Source organism: Eptatretus burgeri, chromosome 10 (assembly GCF_056783735.1).
Source record: "Eptatretus burgeri isolate ZD-2024b chromosome 10, Ebu_testis_v1, whole genome shotgun sequence".
Taxonomy (NCBI): domain Eukaryota; kingdom Metazoa; phylum Chordata; class Myxini; order Myxiniformes; family Myxinidae; genus Eptatretus; species Eptatretus burgeri.
This window is the reverse complement of record NC_140970.1, coordinates 14,100,408-14,119,509: the sequence shown is the minus strand read 5'-3', so window position 1 is coordinate 14,119,509 and position 19,102 is coordinate 14,100,408. Positions and strand designations below refer to the sequence as shown.

General features: G+C 38.9%; 1 long non-coding RNA gene across 1 annotated transcript; it reads left to right on the top strand.

The window, feature by feature from the left end:
• The first annotated feature begins 14,461 nt into the window (after positions 1 to 14,461).
• Positions 14,462 to 15,917, top strand: LOC147017964 (uncharacterized). The gene is made up of 3 exons (XR_015062778.1): positions 14,462 to 15,066; positions 15,163 to 15,374; positions 15,471 to 15,917. It is a non-coding gene; the product is annotated as an uncharacterized LOC147017964 (long non-coding RNA).
• The last annotated feature ends 3,185 nt before the right edge of the window (positions 15,918 to 19,102 follow it).

Here is a 19,102-nt window from a genome sequence, read left to right as displayed (position 1 = left end):
ATATCTCTTTGTTGATGACTCCACGCTCTGTCGTATCATCGGTCATCCCTCAGACCAGCAAGCAGCAGCTTCTAAGCTCACTGCAGATCTGGATAAAATCAAACTGGTCCAACACGTGGAACACATCTTTCAATCCGGAGTGATCTCACACTCTCACTATGTCTCTCCGAAAGGACCGTTTAGAACCCCCCTCCCCCCATCCACGTTTTCAACAATCCTCTGGAAAAAGTCCTTTCTTTCAAGCTTCTGTGTCTCACTATCTGTCGTGACCTTTCCTTGGAAAGCCACATTTCCAACCTGGCCTCCAAAGCCAGTCGCCGACTGGGAATCCTCCGTCGTGCAAAGTCTTTCCTCGGCCCACCTGAGCTACTGACCACTTACAAAGCTTTCGTACACAGCCTGATGCAGTACTGCTCTCCCCTCTGGGCTGGTGCTCCTGCCTCCCACCTTTCTCGGCTTCACGCTGTGGAAACCAAGGCATTTCGGATCATTGGCATCTCCCGCAATGAGGCTAAGTCTTTGAGCCTCTCACTCTCTCACCGCAGGCTGGTTGGTGGTCTTTCTATCTTCTACCGTCTCCTCTCCAGCCTCCCCCCACCCCTGCTCTCTCTGTGATTTTTCCCCACCACATTTCCACACGGCGCTCAAGGTCCGCCAACAACCCCCTTCTGATAAAACTACCAAACTCACGAATCACTGCTCACCTTCACTCTTTCATTCCTCTTTTTTCCCACATTTGGAATAAACTCCCTCACTCTATTCAATCCCATTCTTCCCTCCAGGCCTTCAAAACAGTTGTTCACCACCACCTCTTATCACCCCCCATCCAAATCCTCTATTTTTTCTACCCCCGATAATCCACCCAAGCCCATCTTCCTCAAATTCCCTGCTTTCCTTCCTGAAAGTCCCTGTAATGTCCATCATGTGTTCCCCATGTTCCCCGCCCCTTCCCTCTCCCTTCCACAGATCTCCTAATGTCTCTGTTCCCCACTGTTTTGTCCTTCCCACTCCCTCCCCTGTTGTCTCATGCCCCCTTGCTATGTATTGTGTGTTAGCTCTCACACGAGCCTCGACAAAGTATTTATAAAAATAAAAAAGCCTGTCTATACTCGAGAACTGTTTGTGCAATTGTGCACAACTGGTTTCAGAAATGACCGCAAGAAGTGATTAATCTGCATGTAACCAAGTTTTGCAAATGATCGCTCAGCTGTGGTTCTTTCAGTCCATTGTGGTTGTTAGGTTGCAGCACTTAGGCTCATGTTGCAGCGACACGATTCTATTGTAAGCACCATAATTATAAATGTTTGCTGATTTATTCATCAATGTGAACTGAAGGGTGCCTCCTCTGAAAACAGATGCATGCAAGTTCGACTTTTTGCCTCTGTGCATACAACTGGAGATGTTTTTGTTTTTTAATTGCAACAAGATTCCCACTTTATTGCTCCTGTGTTCCCACACTATTTGAAATCAAATGCCCTGTTGCCATACCCTGGATTGCCAATGCTTTAATTATACCTTATTGATAAGAATATAAAGAGTTATCTTTGCTTTACATTCATTGCTTGAGTTATATTAACTTTCATAAAATATTAAAACAATTACGTAAGCAAATTGCTAAAATCCACTACCTGCATCAAACTGAATACAGCCACGGATTTCAAGAAAAAATGAAAAAATATAGGAACGACATACATTGTGCCACTCGAAACTTACATGTCCTTAGGTCTACATGTCCTTTCAAAAATTTCACCTTTTGTGGCCTTATAGCCTGGAATCAAATTGCATTAAATTAGACTTTTTCCACCTTTATTTATACATCCTAACCTCCAACTTCCAAGTGAAAATCAAATTTCAGAAAATTAATTTAAAATACAAAATTAGAATATCTTGGTTGGATAAGTGTCCACCCCCTTATCATAGCAAATTTGTAAATTAGCTCAAGAAAAAAAATCAAAATCACAAAATTAGTTGATTGGCCTCCACCTGTGTTAAATTACCATGATTCTGATTAGTTCAGAATAAAATCAGCTGTTACTGGAGTTTTTCTCTGCTGGGTAGTGCATTTCACAGCAAAGACTCAACCATGAGAACCAAGAAGCTTTCAAAAGATCTCTGGGATAAGGTTGTGGAAAGGCACAGATCAGGGGATGGTATAAAACTATTTCAAAGGCCTTGAATATGCCTTGGAGCACAGGGAAGACAATCATTAAGAAGTGGAAGGAAGATGGTACCACCAAGACCCTGCATAGATCAGGCCATCCCTTCAAGGTGGGTGACCAAGCAAGGAGGAGACTGACAAGAGGTCCACCAAGAGGCCAATGACAACTTTGAAAGAGCTACGGGCCTTTATGGCAAAGACTGGTCACTGTGTGCATGTGACAACAATATCCCAAGTCCTCCACAAATCTGACATCTACGGTAGGGTGGCAAGAAGGAAGCCATTACTCAAAAAAGCTCACATTGAGTCCCATTTGAGGTATGCAAAAAACCACTCTGGAGATTCTAAAGCCATTTGGCAAAAAGGTTTTGTGGTCTGACGAAACCAATAAGGAATTTTTTGGCCTCAATGCAAAATGTTACATTTGGCGCAAACGCAAAACAGCATATCACCCAAAGAACAACATCCCTACTCTGAAGTATGGTGGTGGCAGCATCATACTATGGGAATATGGGACACTTGTCAGGACAGAAGGGAAAATGGATGGAGCAAAATACAGAAAAATCCAAAAGGAAAACATGCTGCCCTGTGCAAGAAAGCTGAAATTAGGATGGAAGTTCACCTTTCAGCAGGACAATGTCCAGATGCACACAACCAAAGCTACACTGGGGTGGCTAAGGAATAAAAAGATAAACGTCCTTGAGTGGCTCAGTCAGAGCCCCGACCGAAATCAAATCGAAAATCTTTGGCATCACTTGAAGATTGCTGTCCACCAATGCTCCCCACACAACTTAATTAAGCCTGAACAGTTTTGTGCAGAAGAATGGGCAAATATTTCCCATTCAAGGTGTGCAAAGTTGGTGGAGACCCATCCCAACAGACTCACAGCTGTAATTGCTGTCAAAGGTGCTTCCACCAAATATTAACTCAGGGGGGTGGACACTTATCGAACCAAGATATTCTCGTTTTGTATTTTTAATAAATTTTCTGAAATTTGTGGAGTTTGTTTTTCATTTGGAAGTTGTGGGTTACGATGCGTAAATAAAGGTGGAAAAAGTCTGATTGAATGTAATTTAATTCCAGGCTGTAAAGCAACAATAGCTGAAAAATTTGAAAGAGGGTGTGGACTTTCCTTTTTCACTGTAGATGCCATAGCAAGGTTAGAGCATCGAGAAACGAAAATGGTCCTGGGCCTAGCTAGACTGAGCTACAAGAAGCGGCTGAAACAGAAGGACTTTTTACATTAGAAATGAGACGACTACAAGGGGATTTGATTGAGATGTTTAAGAAAATGAAGCATATAGACAAAATAAGTGCAGAATAATTTTTCAGCAGAATGTACACTGACAGGACAAGGGCTCATAGTTTCAGGGTAAAGAAGAAGAGAGTTAGGATGGTAAGGTGCAGGTCTTTTACTCAGAGAGTGGTGAATGGCATGTAATGATTTCCCTGCAAGTGTAGAAACAATATTCAGTGGTCAGTTTTAAAATTGAATTGGATAGGTATCTGGAAGTGGTGGGGATGGGGAGTACCAATATATCGGTAAGAAAGTGCAGGCTTTATGGGCCTAATGACCTCATTCTGTATGAAGTTTCTTGTATTATATACAGTACTGTAAAAGGAGTCATGTGTGTGTCCTTGCGTGCGTGCGAGTTCCACACATCGGTTTGACATTTCACCTGAATCCACCCACAATTTATATACTACCGCCACCATATTTCTATACTCCGTATAGGTCTGCGGTTTCATAGGCCTCTTTTTTAAGGCTCGTTCTTTCTCGCAGCTTTATCTTCACTCAAGTTCGATATCTAATTTCATTTTCTCATCGTGGTTATGATGGTCTAAGACTCGGTTGCAAAAAAACGGAACAAAATCATATGGATATTAATGTTTTAAAAGGCAAAAATGTATTTTAACAGCCGTTTCTGGTTGGACACGATGAGGGAGTGGGAGAAGGAGAGGAGAGGGGAGGAAATAGAGGGGGGAGAGAGTGAGGTGGGGGGGATGTGGTGGAGGGGAGAGTGAGGAGAGGGGGACAGACTGAGATGGAGGGAGCGGGGACAGAGTGAGGGGAGAGAAGGGGGAAGAGTTGTTGTTTCATATGCAGCCTATGGCTCTGGTTGCATCATCTTCGGGAAGTGCAGCTGTGCTGCTGATGCAGTGCCTGTTGCCAGAAAGCTGGTACACATTTTGCTGACCTGAGAAGGTTGACAGGCTGGGTCAACCCACCTGGTGTTTCAATGGCACAAGTTTCAACAAATCCATTTTCACTGTAATCTGCAACATTTAAAACTGGAATGGCACTCATAGTCTCACGTTGCATAGTGAACCTCATAGTGCATAGTCTCACGTTGCGCATTCCTTCTGAACAAAAATACCATCGTTAACTGAACATGCAACTATTATGGCACACTACTGTTATGGCCCTTACACCAGTATCATCCATGCACCCTATTATGTCACAGAGTTTCTTGGCATGGGTAATGATCGTCATAAATTTAATTCTTCACTCGCATCATGTCATCGATCAGATACATGAAGTTTCAGATTTTTTTGGAATAAGATTTCAATTCGACAAATTATGGTTGGAATACCACTTCACTGATGATGTCTTCATTGTCACCATATACTGGAATACCACTTCACTGATGATGTCTTCATTATCACCATATACTGTGTACCCCATGTGGAGTTGATGACGTGCGCCAAGTTTCAATTTTTTTTTCATTGAGCGGTTTTGGAGAAAATGTCATCCAATTTTTTTTTCCTTTAATCCAATAAGGCTGCCATACCATGTGACTTATGATGTCAGAGTTAGCAATAAAAGATTACCCATGGGAAGTCCCACTTATGTTTAAAGCTTTGCATCGATTGGACAAGCGGTTTCAAAGAAAACCATTTTTAAAGCGAAAATATATAGATGTGGACACAGACAGAAAAACACACACACACATGCGCATTCAATAGTCTCACATCCCCTTCGGGGCAAGATGAATAAATCACAGATCTACATTTTAAACAGCAGAGAAATACTTTTGGAAAATGCACATGTTGTAAACATTCATACTGTCTTCATCATGCCAGACAACACAACCTCACTCTGTGTGGACTACAGTAATGTTTTCAGAACTGCTTTCTGCTTTGATACTTCAACCACACAACAGAAGGAAGATTAAAAGTCCATTTGGCCGGTGCATGGCTAAAGAAAGACAATATTGATAGCCACTAAAACCACCGATAGCCACTAAAATAAGGTGCAATGTGTTTGATGCATGCTACATTTCCCCATTTTCAGCAAAGTGATGCACATTTACTTTGTAAAATAGTGAAGATTCCCAGGCAGACTTTGTCATGCCGAACTTAAAAAACGAGACCACTTCCTGTGTGTACTGCAGTACTGTATTCAAATGTCTAATTCTGTGTTATACATATCCAAAAGCCATATTTGATATTTTTCTGTATGAATTGCTTTCTGCTTTGATCCATCGACCACATATCAGAAGTGAGATTAACAGTGTATCTTTGTCCTCAAAACTGCACTGAAATAACAAAATACTACAATGTGAGACCCGTTGCTTCGCTGATGGAAATACCAATCTTTGCTGTGATGGCTAATCAATAGGGAAAGAAGAAAAAGGAGTGTGGGGATTACCAGCGTTGCTAATGGGCGTTTGCAGTTTCGGCATATGTGCCCATGTACCCATGAAAAAAAAAATTTTCATCACAAACCTTCCCTGGGAGTTCCCTGAATCCACCAGAGTTGGATGTGTTGAAATCTGTTAATCCGTTCTCAAGTTACAACATGACGAACAGACAGACAGACACGGTTCCTTTTATAATATAGATTGTTGCCTGTAAATGTAATAACTCCAATAAAGTAGGATGTGAGTGTTTAATCGATTAATTATCATATTGTATGCACGTACAATCATCAATATTTGTTGCTCTGATCAATGGGTAATGCATGTTACTCAATACATGTTCCTCATCCTCTGATGAATATCAAGGGAAAAGGAATGAGTGGTGGACTGGTGGTGCTAGTTTTTCACATGTCAGAATTGCACATGCAAGTTTACTCACAGCCAAAATGTAACTGGCCGTGTGTGTGTGTGTGTGTGTGTGTGTGTGTGTGTGTGTGTGTGTGTGTGTGTGTGTGTGTGTGTGTGTGTTGATCGTTATCTCCATAATTCGAGTTTCAGAGGGTGACTTGGAGTCCTCCCAGGACTCGAAGTATCCACCTTCATTTTGCTGAAGGATCATGATTCATGGCAGAAGTTGTGTTGTTCTCAGGGTTTTGTTCCGAGGGCTCTTTTCAGGATCGTCACTCAGCCCCAGACAGTCTCCAACTGTAGTTCGTTTGTGGTAATGTTCCCAGGGATGGTTTGTATGATCTTTGAGAGGTTCTCCTTTATCGTTTCCATTGCTCCAATTATCACTGGTACAATTTTGGCACTCTTTAGCTTCCAGGATTTTTCACTTCATTCTTGAGGTCTTAAGCCTGGTTGCATAAAGCATTCTTAAGGAAAGATTTGAGTGAGAATTTACTTTAATATTTATTCAAGTTGTTTTTCTGTAAAACCTTCCTGAACCTTGAACTAAAATTCATCATCACAATGATGACGAATGTCATGTGCAAGATGTCGCGACCATGTTTTCAGAGACAGCCTCAACCCACTCGACGTCTATGATGATATTGTTCTTTATGAATTACCCTGATCTAAAGTACATACTAAGGAATAACTAGAATTATACGAAGGATATTTGATCCCTCAGGAGTCATTTCCACAACAACATGTTTTAAATCATTTATTTATAAAATCCATCAAACCGATAATCGCCTGGTATTTAACGCATTAAATCTGGGGGGATGTAAAGGTGTGTTGTGGTGCAGGTACTGCAGGTGCAGATGAACGAGTTGTTAGTCCGTGCTTCAAGTGTGGTGGTATTTTCATCGTGGGAACATTTATTACTTGGTGTTCAGGTTACTTAGATAGCAATTCAATTGATACCGATGGTGGCCCCAGGAAAAAGGTCAACTGCGAATGTAATAAATATATTGAGTGCAAAGTGTTACTGGGTCCATAACTCATCAATCCTGCATCATAGAGAGATGTGTGGGGTCTCATTCAACTTGAGAGAGGCCTGGTTTCCCCTTCAGATCCAGGTCTGACCCAAATCAAGGGATTCTTGCCAATTATACACTATGTATGGTTATAGTGTTGTAATTAAACATAAAAGTACTTCAACAACACACATACAACTATACAATGTATTGTCTCTCTTGTGCTTGAGAAAAGCCTCCACTTGTGCTTCTGTCTCTTCCTGAAGCCAGTTTGTAAATTGCTTTGCCACCATTGAGCTTTGGGACCCATCTTCCTATCTCTAATTTGATTGGTTGCCAAGCAAAGCAACGGCTCCTGAGGATTTCCTCACCCTTAAGGAAATGCTTATTTAAGGATTTCCTCAGGGTTGTTTATGCAACAGCCCTCAAGGAAATCCTTTGCGAAGGAATCACAGTGTGCCGTAAGGGGAATCTTTCCTGAAGGATGAGGGAAGTTTATGCAACTGGGCCTTGATATTGGTCATTTTCTTGATTTCTGCATTATTTAGACCAAAATCACTGGGTACTGAAACCTCAGTGATCAATGCCTAGTTTTACTTTTTGTATTTTGTCGCAGTGCTTTGTTTTCTACGTTCACGCTGGATGGGATCATCAGATTGTACGTGAGCATTATGTCCTTGTTTTCAATTATTGTTATTGGTTAATGTTTCCATGAGTTTTGTGGAACTGTGATGTTGAAAAATCTGCAGATGTGCTGGTGGATTACTTGGCATACCTTGTTGTGCCTTTGTGTGTACAGCTGTTCTGACATGAGTTTTTTTACATCCCGATAGGAGGTGGTTCGTGCTTTCTGTTTCTACCTTGCAAAATCCACACTTGTCTGATGAGCTCAGACCTGCCAGTTTTTTTTTTAAGCCATTGATGTGGTATCCTTTGTCTTGAGGAATCATAATGATTCGTTCTCCATCTCAATTAAGCTGACCTCTTCTTATACATTCCAGTGATCCTTCTTTGTCTATCCCCAATCTGTCTAACTCTTTTCTTTTTAAAAAAAAATATTTCCCTGCTCTTTTGTCTTTCTTCCAGGTGTTACTATATACAACATTTCATCTTGTATTCTTTTTTTGTCTTTTTTTTTTACAATCATTGGGGCTGTGTTTGTCGCTGTTTCAGTTTGGTGGATGACATCTTCTATTTGCACCTGTTTTTTGCAAGGTGAGTGAGAGATAGCTTTTCTGGTTTGTTGTGTTCATGCTTGTGTATTCAGTAGTCTGTTGAACTTTTCACATACTCTGATAATCCTAGTCATAACTCTGTGCATTTGATTGAGTTATATTAGGCTGCCACCTCCTTTCCTCAGCAGGTACATCCTCGGGATGCATTGATTTTTGTGGATAGTAAGCAGATTCCTTGTTTTTCTGTCGAGTTTTCTGATTTCCGCTTGTCGTCAGTTTACTATTCCACCGCTGTATTGGGACAGTTGGTTTATGGCTGTGATTTTTTTTTCCTTGGGGAGAGGTATGTTTTCATGAATAGCCTTGTTCTACACAGGTTTTCTTTGGTAATTGTTTTGTTAATTTTTTTGTGACATATTTGGTGGCAGCATATATAGGACTTTTCAAGTCCAAGGTATTTGTAAGATGCTTCATTTTCTAGCTCCTGCATCGTTGTATCTCGGTCAATTTTTATGTTGTCCGTTTTTGGTCTACCATGTGCACATGACGCACTTATCTATGCCAAATTCCATTTGCATGTCGTCAGAGTGCCATCTCACTAATTTTAGTTGTCTGCCAATTTTTTGTCTTTCGTTGCAAAGAGTTTTAAATCATCCATGTCAAGACGATGTGTCACCTCTCTTGTTTTGTTTGGACATTCTTTTATTGGTTGTGAGGGTGTATCCATGTCCTTGTTCATTAATGAGGTTACTTAGTGGATCCAGAGCTTGGTAAAACAGGAGGTTGGGGGGGGGGGTGAGGAAAGGTTGTCTCCTTGGAAGATTCCCCATTTTGTCTTGGTATTTTAGATCCTTGGAAGATCCCCAGTATCTTGGAATCCCACTCTTGGTATTTCGATCTTTCCCTTCGAGTGCTACAGGGTTAGTGTGGTATTCCAATGATCCATGTCTTTCTCAATCATTGGAAATTTTGGGATTTATCATATATATTTGCATGCACTTTATCATCCATAAAAGTGGGACACTGTCAAAAGCTTTTTAATAGTCTATTCAGGCTGTGGACAATTTGGTTCTTCATGTATTGCAGTTTTTCAGTATGGTCTTGTTTAGTCTTAAGTGGTCTAGTGTTCCATAACATCCTCTCTTGCATCCCTTCTGTTCTACCTCTTGGACTTCTTGTAAGGTGGTGGTACATAGTTCTGTGAGGATTCCTGTTAAGAGTTTATATGTTGTTGGTGGACAGGTTATTGACCAGTATTTGTGAGGTACTTGGGTTTATTCAGAATTTGGGATGAGGAAGGTGTTACCTTCTGTGACCATTCATCCATTTCCTGATCCCCTTGGATAAGTTCATCGAATGGTCAAGCATAGTGAACATGGAGAAAATCAAATTGCTTTTGCCAGAAGTTTGGGATCATATCTGGTCCAGGGCATTTGAAGTTTGCCATTTTTGGAAGTTGTCGTCTTATCTATTCTGCATCAATTATTACTCGGGGCATTTCCTCAAGATGTTGCTTCTTCTCCTCCAGGTTTAAGAACCATTCCGCCTCCTTATTGTGTTATTTTTGATCTTCATACATTCCTTTCCAGAATTGTTCCAGTTTATGTTTTTTCAGAAGGAGGTGACATTCTGCTTCTGTTTCCCGAGTTCATGATATAATCTTTTTGGGTTGTTTTAAAACATCTGGCCTTGTTTTTTGTTGCTGTTAGCCTCGTCGTAGTTTTTATTTATCTTCCTTGCTATCATTTCTATTTTGAGTTTGTTTTCAGAAATCTTTACCTCTTGTAGTCCATGGGCCAAACCTGAAAATTTGACCCATTGGTACCATCTCTGGGGGCAATGGATCACTGTTTTTTTTTTTGATAGTTTAGGACCTACAGATGAGGAATTTAGGTGATAGCAGTGTGAAATTGGCAGCTTTCTGGTAGTTTTCACTTCTCAAACATCACCCTACCGCTATATTTTGAAGACCAAAATTTGGGGGTAGGGGAAGCTAAAATGACTGTAGTTTCGCTCTGGATGGGTCAATCTTAACAATATACCACTCATAATGCCTGTCTATGTACCCTCTATCGAAATCAAGAAGGTTTATGCAAAATATTTCATTATGTAGGTCACCAATTTTAGGGGTTGCCCAAAATTGACCATAGGGCAAGTCATGTTGCTAGAATAAAGTAACAAATCACCCAATGATGATTTAAACACTTGGAATGCATATTTTAGAGGTCTTCAGATGATTCTAAGGGGACATTATTGAGTTGCTTTTGCAAAATTTTGTTTCAGAGCAATTTATTTTGAACCGTTTCTTGTAAATGCCTAAAATCCAGGGTTTTTGGGGTAGGGGAAACCATAATGACTGTAGCTTTGGAGTGGACAGGGCAAATTTGATAAACTACCACTCAAATTGTATGTCTATGTTCCCTCTTTTATAATCACACTAGATTATGCTAATTATGTCCATATGTCGGAAACAAATTTTAGAGGCTGCCAAAATCGTCTTTCACACAACTTATTCTACTAAAACAAAGTAGTAAAAATGAACAAAAGGTAATATCAACTTCCAGAAATTATATTTTACATGTCTTTAGGTAATGTTGAGGGCTTGGAAAGTAACCTCAGTATTTTGAGAAATCAATCATCATCATCATCATCATCATCATCATCATCACAACCTGATTCAATATCATCTGTCATCTCTAGTTCATCCTCATTTCGCTGGTTTTCGCAAGTTTGTAATTTACACATCGGCGTACATTTCAACCCATTGTCTATGCAGCCACACTCTCCCTTTTTGCCAACTCATTTGCACTGGCAGGCCATCATTTCCAACACAGCTTCAGGTGCCGGAGTTCCGGCCATCCAGTCAATGGCAATTGAACTGCTATCATCTTTTACCCATCCATTTCCCTCTGGATCAGGAATCACTGATTTTGTCTCCAGGCTTCGCTTCCAAATTCCTGCCTGGTCATTGGCACGGAGGGCATGCTTTGTTAGACTATCTTTACAAGGTGGAAGAAGGTTTGACTCTATTTACCCTCTTTTGGCAAAGAACACCTTGTATCGGAGTTGATTTACCTGTACAGTTTTTGTGGATGATGCATACATGAGACATGTGAAATGTTGCAAGGTATCAAACATTTGATCTGATATCTCCCATGCACTTCCAAGGTTGGAGAAGGCACATTGGAATTCACTGTTTGATCGCATTTTGTCCAGTGGTCCTGTTTTGCCTCGCCAAATGAAAGAAATTACAGTGTCACATCCAGTGTGAGCAGGAAAGCCGAGAAGTGCACCACATAGTTCATCTCCAAGGGATAACCTGAGTAGGGAAATGTCCACAAATTGAGTACGTGTCTTTGTTCCCCTCTTTTGGTACAAGGTAGCCGAAATGTCCTTTGCAAAGGAAAGTAGTAGCACAAATACATCTGTGTCCTCAGAAATAACAATTACAGTTTGATATCCAGTGTTAGCGGCATGCTTCACATGAAATATTAACCGTGTCTCTGCCTCTTCTTGAGAGTACTCAAGTTCACCCATTTCACAACTACCACCGATCAATATCTTGTCACATCTTATGCCACATGTCACTAGAAGAGCTTTGTCTTTAATCAGGCTCCTCTTGTTTTCAGTTTTCCAATCTGCAACCAGAAACTCAATAAGTTTTGTCTTATTGTCAGCTTCTGATGAGAAGTTCCTCCATTTTTTTATATTTTGTGTCCTGGCGCAATGCTGCTGAATTTGATGTCGCTGCCTGATCCCCTTTTGTACCTTTCTGCATTATTGATGGAGCTTTCCTTGTACACATCAAATACAACATCTATTCGTTGACTCATCGCACCTTCCCTCAAGACAACTTTCATGACTGACGTTGAAACCTCAGCAAATGTGCTATTTTTCACATTTAACTTCTGCACAATGCTCATGCCATCGATAATGCATGCTGAGTTCAGTGGGAGGGCTTCTACAGGAGGTACACTTTCCCCAATTTTATTCATTCGTGCTGCTTTTTCAGTCTTTCTTAGCGACCCATCTTGATTTGCCAACGCCCGTGGGAATGGGCCAAGTGGATGAGACAGAACCTCCTGCATGTCCAGCTCACGATCTTGTGCGATAACAATCATTCTGGCAAAAAGATTGTGATTTACTCGTAGGATGACCTCTTTCCCTTTGCATTGCACTTTTTTGAACAAACATTTACAAATGTCTTTAGCATTTGCTTCTTAATAGTTGCATAGAAATCTACAGCATCTGGTCCCTCCTTTTCAAGACGATCAGTCTTGAACTTCTGGTATGCCTTTTCGCCAATGCTTTGAGCAGTGAAAAGGTCCTTCTCAACATCTGCTGGGGCCAATGCACCAGTAGAAATGTTCACAAGAGAGTCCTCTTCTGATCTGTAGGGATGTACTAAAGAGTTGTGAATAAGATCAGCGAGTGATTGGACGGCTGACTCGTCTTTTTCAATTCTCTTTTTCTGCAAATCCAGATGGCTCAAAGTGGAGGAACGAGTTCCTAGCATTGCTCTTAGGCGATGAAGAAACATGCTGTGGTATTCGGCATTTACGTAATAACGACGAATTGCACCTGGGTTTAAGATAAAGCCTCTTGTGCCACCTGACCACTGGGTATCCTTATCTATTGTTTCTTCAATTGTTTGGTCCACTGGTATTTTGCCAAACGGATTATATCAGCTCCTACTTGAACAGAAAATCCTCCACTCATGAAGTATTCATACATTTCAGGATGATGAATATCTAACGACGACATTTGCACATAGTAGAATGTCAAATATCTGGCATAGATTAAACGATCATACAGGAAACACCATGGGATCATGTCTCTGATTGAGGCCAAGTGCAAAAGCCAATCCCCTTCTATTGTTGCCCGCAACAAACCAAGCACAACCTCGACCATATCGAGATAAGATATCCAAAATGCTGATTGGCTGCCATTGTCATTCTTGAGGAAGGTGCGATACTGTTGGAAAAGGTGAATAATGCGAATGCATGAAGCATTGGACATGGCATCATCCAGTGTCTCATGAGATACATCACTGGCAAAGTCTTTTAGAACAGTTAAAGCTTAAAAAGAACTTCCCCTACCCACAAAACCCTGGATTTTAAGTATTTACAACAAATGGGTCAAAATCAATTGCTCTGAAATAAAATTTTGCAAAAGCAACTCAATAAATGTCGCCTTAGAATCATCTGAAGACCTCTAAAATATGCATTCCAAGTGTTTAAATCACCATTGGGTGATTTGTTACTTTATTCTAGCAACATGACTTGCTCTATGGTCAATTTTGGGCAACCCCTAAAATTGGTGACCTTTTGACCTCTGATGACCTACAAGTAGGGTAAGAATACTGATTCTGGCTCACTTTTCCCCATGTAAATGAATGGGGGATTTTCAGCGATTCCCTTTTTTTTTCCTTAAAAATAAACCCCCTTTTTATCCCAAGGTATATTTATTTGTCTCCCCTTTTAACTTGGAGGTTGAACCTCATTGAATTGAACACCTGGGGGTTGAACAGCTCACTCATTGAACCTATAAAGATTTGTTCATTCTCAAATTCCTTCAATAGTTTAATTTTCTTTGCACAATTATCCCCATCTAAAATATTGACAAACAAAACATTTGAATCTTTATATTTTTGAAGATACCCCTTTTGTGCCATTACGAAATGATAAACTTCTCTTAATGCTCTTGTTTGACCACCTCCTGAGCCACAGGTTATTTTTTTGTTAAGCCCCGCCCACTTTTCTTTAAGCCCCGCCCACTTTTGCTAAGCCCCGCCCACTTTCCACAATGTATTCAATAAGCCCCGCCCACTTTTCTTTAAGCCCCGCCCACTTTTGCTAAGCTCCACCCACTTTTTGTGAGGTATTTTTCTAAGCCACGCCCACTTTTTCTAAGCCCCGCCCACTTTTTGCTAAGCTCCGCCCACTTTTCATAAGGTATTTTTAAGCCACGCCCACTTTTCCTAAGCCCCGCCCACTTTTGTTAAGCTACGCCCACTTTTCATAGGATATTTTTCGAAGCAACGCCCACTTTTCCTAAGTCCCGCCTACTTTTGCTAAGCCCCGCCCACTCTTACATCATTTCCAGTTCATCTCTGACTCACAAAGAAATCACTAGAAAATTACAGGATGTTATGGTTTTGAAAAATTTCCCAATGAAGGCTTGCCTAGGCTTGCCCAGGGAATTTCCAAAGGAAACCACACCCACCAGTCTTTCTCTATAAAAGCTTCAAACCCAGGCTCCATTTTAAACATTTGCTTTTGCTGGCAATGGTGTGCTGTGTGCTTGTCTGGAACTCTCTGTCTTGTATGGAACTAAACCTTCAAGTTGATGAACTGGATTCAAACCTCTTATCTGTTGAGGTAAGATTTTTATTTTCCTATTTTCAAACTTTGATTGAAGCATACTCATTTAATAATTAAATAACTTAATTAATACATTATTATTTTCTCTCACAGGAAATTGTATCTGAAATACAAAATGAAAATACTGCTTTTGCTACAACTTGGGGGGAAATTGTTGGCTTGGTTGAAGACCTTATGAGCGACCAAGACCTTGAGTGGGATGACTTTGGTGTTCCTTGGAACTCTCTGTCTTGTATGGAACTAAACCTTCAAGTTGATGAACTGGATTCAAACCTCTTATCCATTGAGGTAAGATTTTTATTTTCCTATTTTCAAACTTTGATTGAAGCATACTCATTTAATAATTAAATAACTTAATTAATACATTATTATTTTCTCTCACAGGAAATTGTATCTGAAATACAAAATGAAAATACTGCTTTTGCTACAACTTGGAGCGAAATTGTTGACTTGGTTGAAGACCTTGTGAGCGACCAAGACCTACAGAACGACCAAGACTTGAGTGGGATGACTTTGGTGTTCCTTGGAACTCTCTGTCTTGTATGGAACTAAACCTTCAAGTTGATGAACTGGATTCAAACCTCTTATCTGTTGAGGTAAGATTTTTATTTTCCTATTTTCAAACTTTGATTGAAGCATACTCATTTAATAATTAAATAACTTAATTAATACATTATTATTTTCTCTCACAGGAAATTGTGTCTGAAATACGAAATGAAAATACTGCTTTTGCTACAACTTGGGGCGAAATTGTTGGCTTGGTTGAAGACCTTATGAGCGACCAAGACCCACAGAACGAGTTCGTCCTTGATGACCCAACCAAAGAGTTATACCTTGGAGACCAGAAAAATCCTGAAAAAGAGTTTTACAGCAATAGTACTCATTGTGAGTTATCAAGACAATACCCACTGAACAAGTTATACATTGATGAGCCAGAATACAAGTTTTACCTTGGAGACTCACAAATTTTGAAAAAATCAGTAAATGAGTTCTGCCTTGATGGTTTAAATAACTACCTTGGAGACTTGGAAAGTTGGGTTTATTTTGAAGACTTGAAATGCTACCACTCTTTGGGATTTAAACCTATCAAGAAAGTTCTTACTCCCTCTCTCTATGTCATCAAACCTGAAAGCCTTAAAAGACAGAATTGGAAGAAGAGAAAAAAAAAAAACGTAAAATATATATATATATATATATATATATATATATATATATATATATATATATATATATATATATATATATATATATATATATATATATATATATATATGGAAATCTCATGTTGAAAAAGACATTGTGTTGGGTGAGGATTGAGTTGGGGTTGAGATTTTGAATGTGAGGGTTGGGGTTGAGATTTTGAATGTGAGGGTTGGGACACACACACACACACATACACATCAACAAACAAAAGTTAAGCCTTGACTATTCAGTTGAGGATTCTGTGTTTGGGGTTCACAGATGTAAGAACGTCCACCCCTTGACACACATTATATACTGTTATACACCTCGGACTTGGCCCTCGAGTGTCCACAAAGGTGTATTATCTGCTTAGTTTTGTCTTTTGTAATTCCTGTGAATAAAATGAACCTAAAATCTCTTCCCCTTCCAAATCATATATTTTATAAGTCCAAGGAACTGTATCTATTACATCAACAATTTTAAAAAGTTCTTTCGTCCATCGTTCAGTAAAACCCTTTTCAAAATGAGATTTCCACCTATATATTCTTACGATATCACCAACTTTGAACTTAGGTTTTCTGACATTAATCTCTTTTTCGTATTTTAATTTTGTAAATGTTTCTGATGGTTTCATATTTGTTGACGTGTGAATCGTGTCATTATACTTATCCACAATATCCTGAATAAAAGATGACCATTGTTGTGAACCGAGTTGTGTGAATTTTTTATATAGTCTCTCTTTTAAGGTACGATTAAAACGTTCAACAACAACTGCCTTCCCTTCATTAAAGGTACTGTATAATGTAATACTGTTATTTTTTAGAAAATTCATAAATGTCTTGTTATAAAACTCTCTACCCTCATCAGTCCACAATTTTTTAGGTTTTCTCTTACTTTTATTAAATATCTGTTGAAAAGCTAACATAAGAGTATTACCTGTTTTGTTTTTTAAAGGGACAACCCACGCATATCTACTCCTCAAATCAATAACGGTTAAAGCATACTTGTACCCCTTATCATTATTGAGTTCAATCAAATCAGCAGACCAGATATAATCAACTTCCTTGGAATAAACTTTCCTTCTCTGAAACTTTGTGAATATTGGTTTATGTAATTCATCAGCTAATTGCTCTTCAGTCTTAATGGCATCATTAGAGCCTATAAGTTTTTTGAATTTCCAAGTCCAAGTTTCAATTTAGCACTAATCATCTTCTTCACGATGAACCTATCAACTTTTTCTCTCAAGGTTGGATTTTGTATCAGAGACAAATTATACAAGATTTCTCTATCGGCTTCATGCTTTTCTTCCAACGTTGTGGTATTCCCATAATCAATATCGTGTCTCATGCACACTTCATCAACTCTATTGATTGGTTTACTCCAGGATTTAGGATTGTCTGCCTCATCTAATCTTTTATCCAAGTTTGTGCCTGGACCACAGAAAGAATACCCTGGAAGATGTAATTCCCCTGGTATTCCAGTAGTTGTAAATTTACTTCCTGATAAAAACTTTTGTATATCTCCTCCGAGTTTGTGTTTGGAGATAAATTGATTTTTTTTTGAACCACACACCGAACATATACCTTTTTGTATAACCCTGTCAGTTTTACTTTTAATATATGAAATATTTTTAGTATTACTTTTCTTTTTACATTTGAGACAATAACTCATTTATTTATGAGAAAAATTCCTGCAGAGTGCAAAAACCTTTTTAGTTTCCAACATGCACATTTGAATCTTAATTTTTAAAACATAAAGAATCCTTAGAAATGCCTTCACTCTCTCCTCCATTTATTTAAGAAAAAAAAAATGAAAAACTTGAATTAAAATACATATCTTGTCGATGTCAATAGTCTTGTCGAAAGTATTGCAAATAGACTTGTCAATTCTTTGTTTTCCTCCTCGGTGGGTTGAGTTATTTTCTGTAATACCACCAATCTTTTTTGAATCTCACTGGTTTCCATATTTAGATATTTATTCATTCTCTCTCTTTCCTCCCTCTCTCTCTTCTCCTTTTCCTCCTTCTCTTTCTTCTCCCTCTCTCTCTTCTCTCTTTCCTCCCTCTCTCTATTCTCTCTTTCCTCCTTCTCTCTCTTCTTTTCCTCCTTCTCTTTCTTCTCTCTTTCCTCCCTCTCTCTATTCTCTCTTTCCTCCTTCTCTCTCTTCTCCTTTTCCTCCTTCTCTTTCTTCTCTTTTTCCTCCTTCTCTCTCTTCTCCTTTTCCTCCTTCTCTTTCTTCTCCCTCTCCTCCTTCTCCTTTTCCTCCTCTTCCCTCTCTTCTTCAACTCCTTCCTCATCCCTTACTATCCTTGAATCGTTTACACCCCATAGAATATTATACATATATTCATCAGGATTTCTTGTTATTCCTGTATCCAAAATAATTTTTTTACAACAGGAAACCAATAAAATTTCTTTTGAATTTCTAAAAGAGCCTTACCTTTTCTTAACCTTATAATTTTTTCATTATTTAACATTCTAATTAAATCTAAAGTTGTCGGTTTATCAACATCAGCATAATGCCAATCTTTTATTGAAAATACCTCATTCTTATGTTGTAGAACATATTTATTAAAATACCGAATACCCTTTTCTTGAAGGTATGCTTGGACACAGAAATGATAATTTTCTTGAAGCCTTCTTGCTGTCATTTATGTATTAGAAATATATGTTAGAATAATATTATGGTACGAAACACCTCCCCATCTTCCCATAGTTAAATCATTTTGTATTTCCTTACTTATTATATATAATCCTGTTTTTTCTGTTTTCATGAGATAAACAAGGGCAAAACCATTATTATATTTACCCTTATTAAATTCTTTTATTTGTTGTTTACTCATCGTGGCTCCACAAAACTCATTCTCGATACCAAGTGCATAATATTCTTCCTTACGAGACTGATTTAATTGTTCCAGGTCTTCGAGGTTAATTTTAAATGACCAATTATACCCTAAATCATTCATATCATACCCCCATTGTTCTATTCTCATACAAACGATACGCCCTTCTTTATAAAAATTTATTTTAATTCGAACTGTGAATTCTGTATGACCTGGAGATAATATCAACACTTCTGTATCTTTGGAATACACAGCCGTTTTATTTAAGTATATATATATATATATATATATATATATATA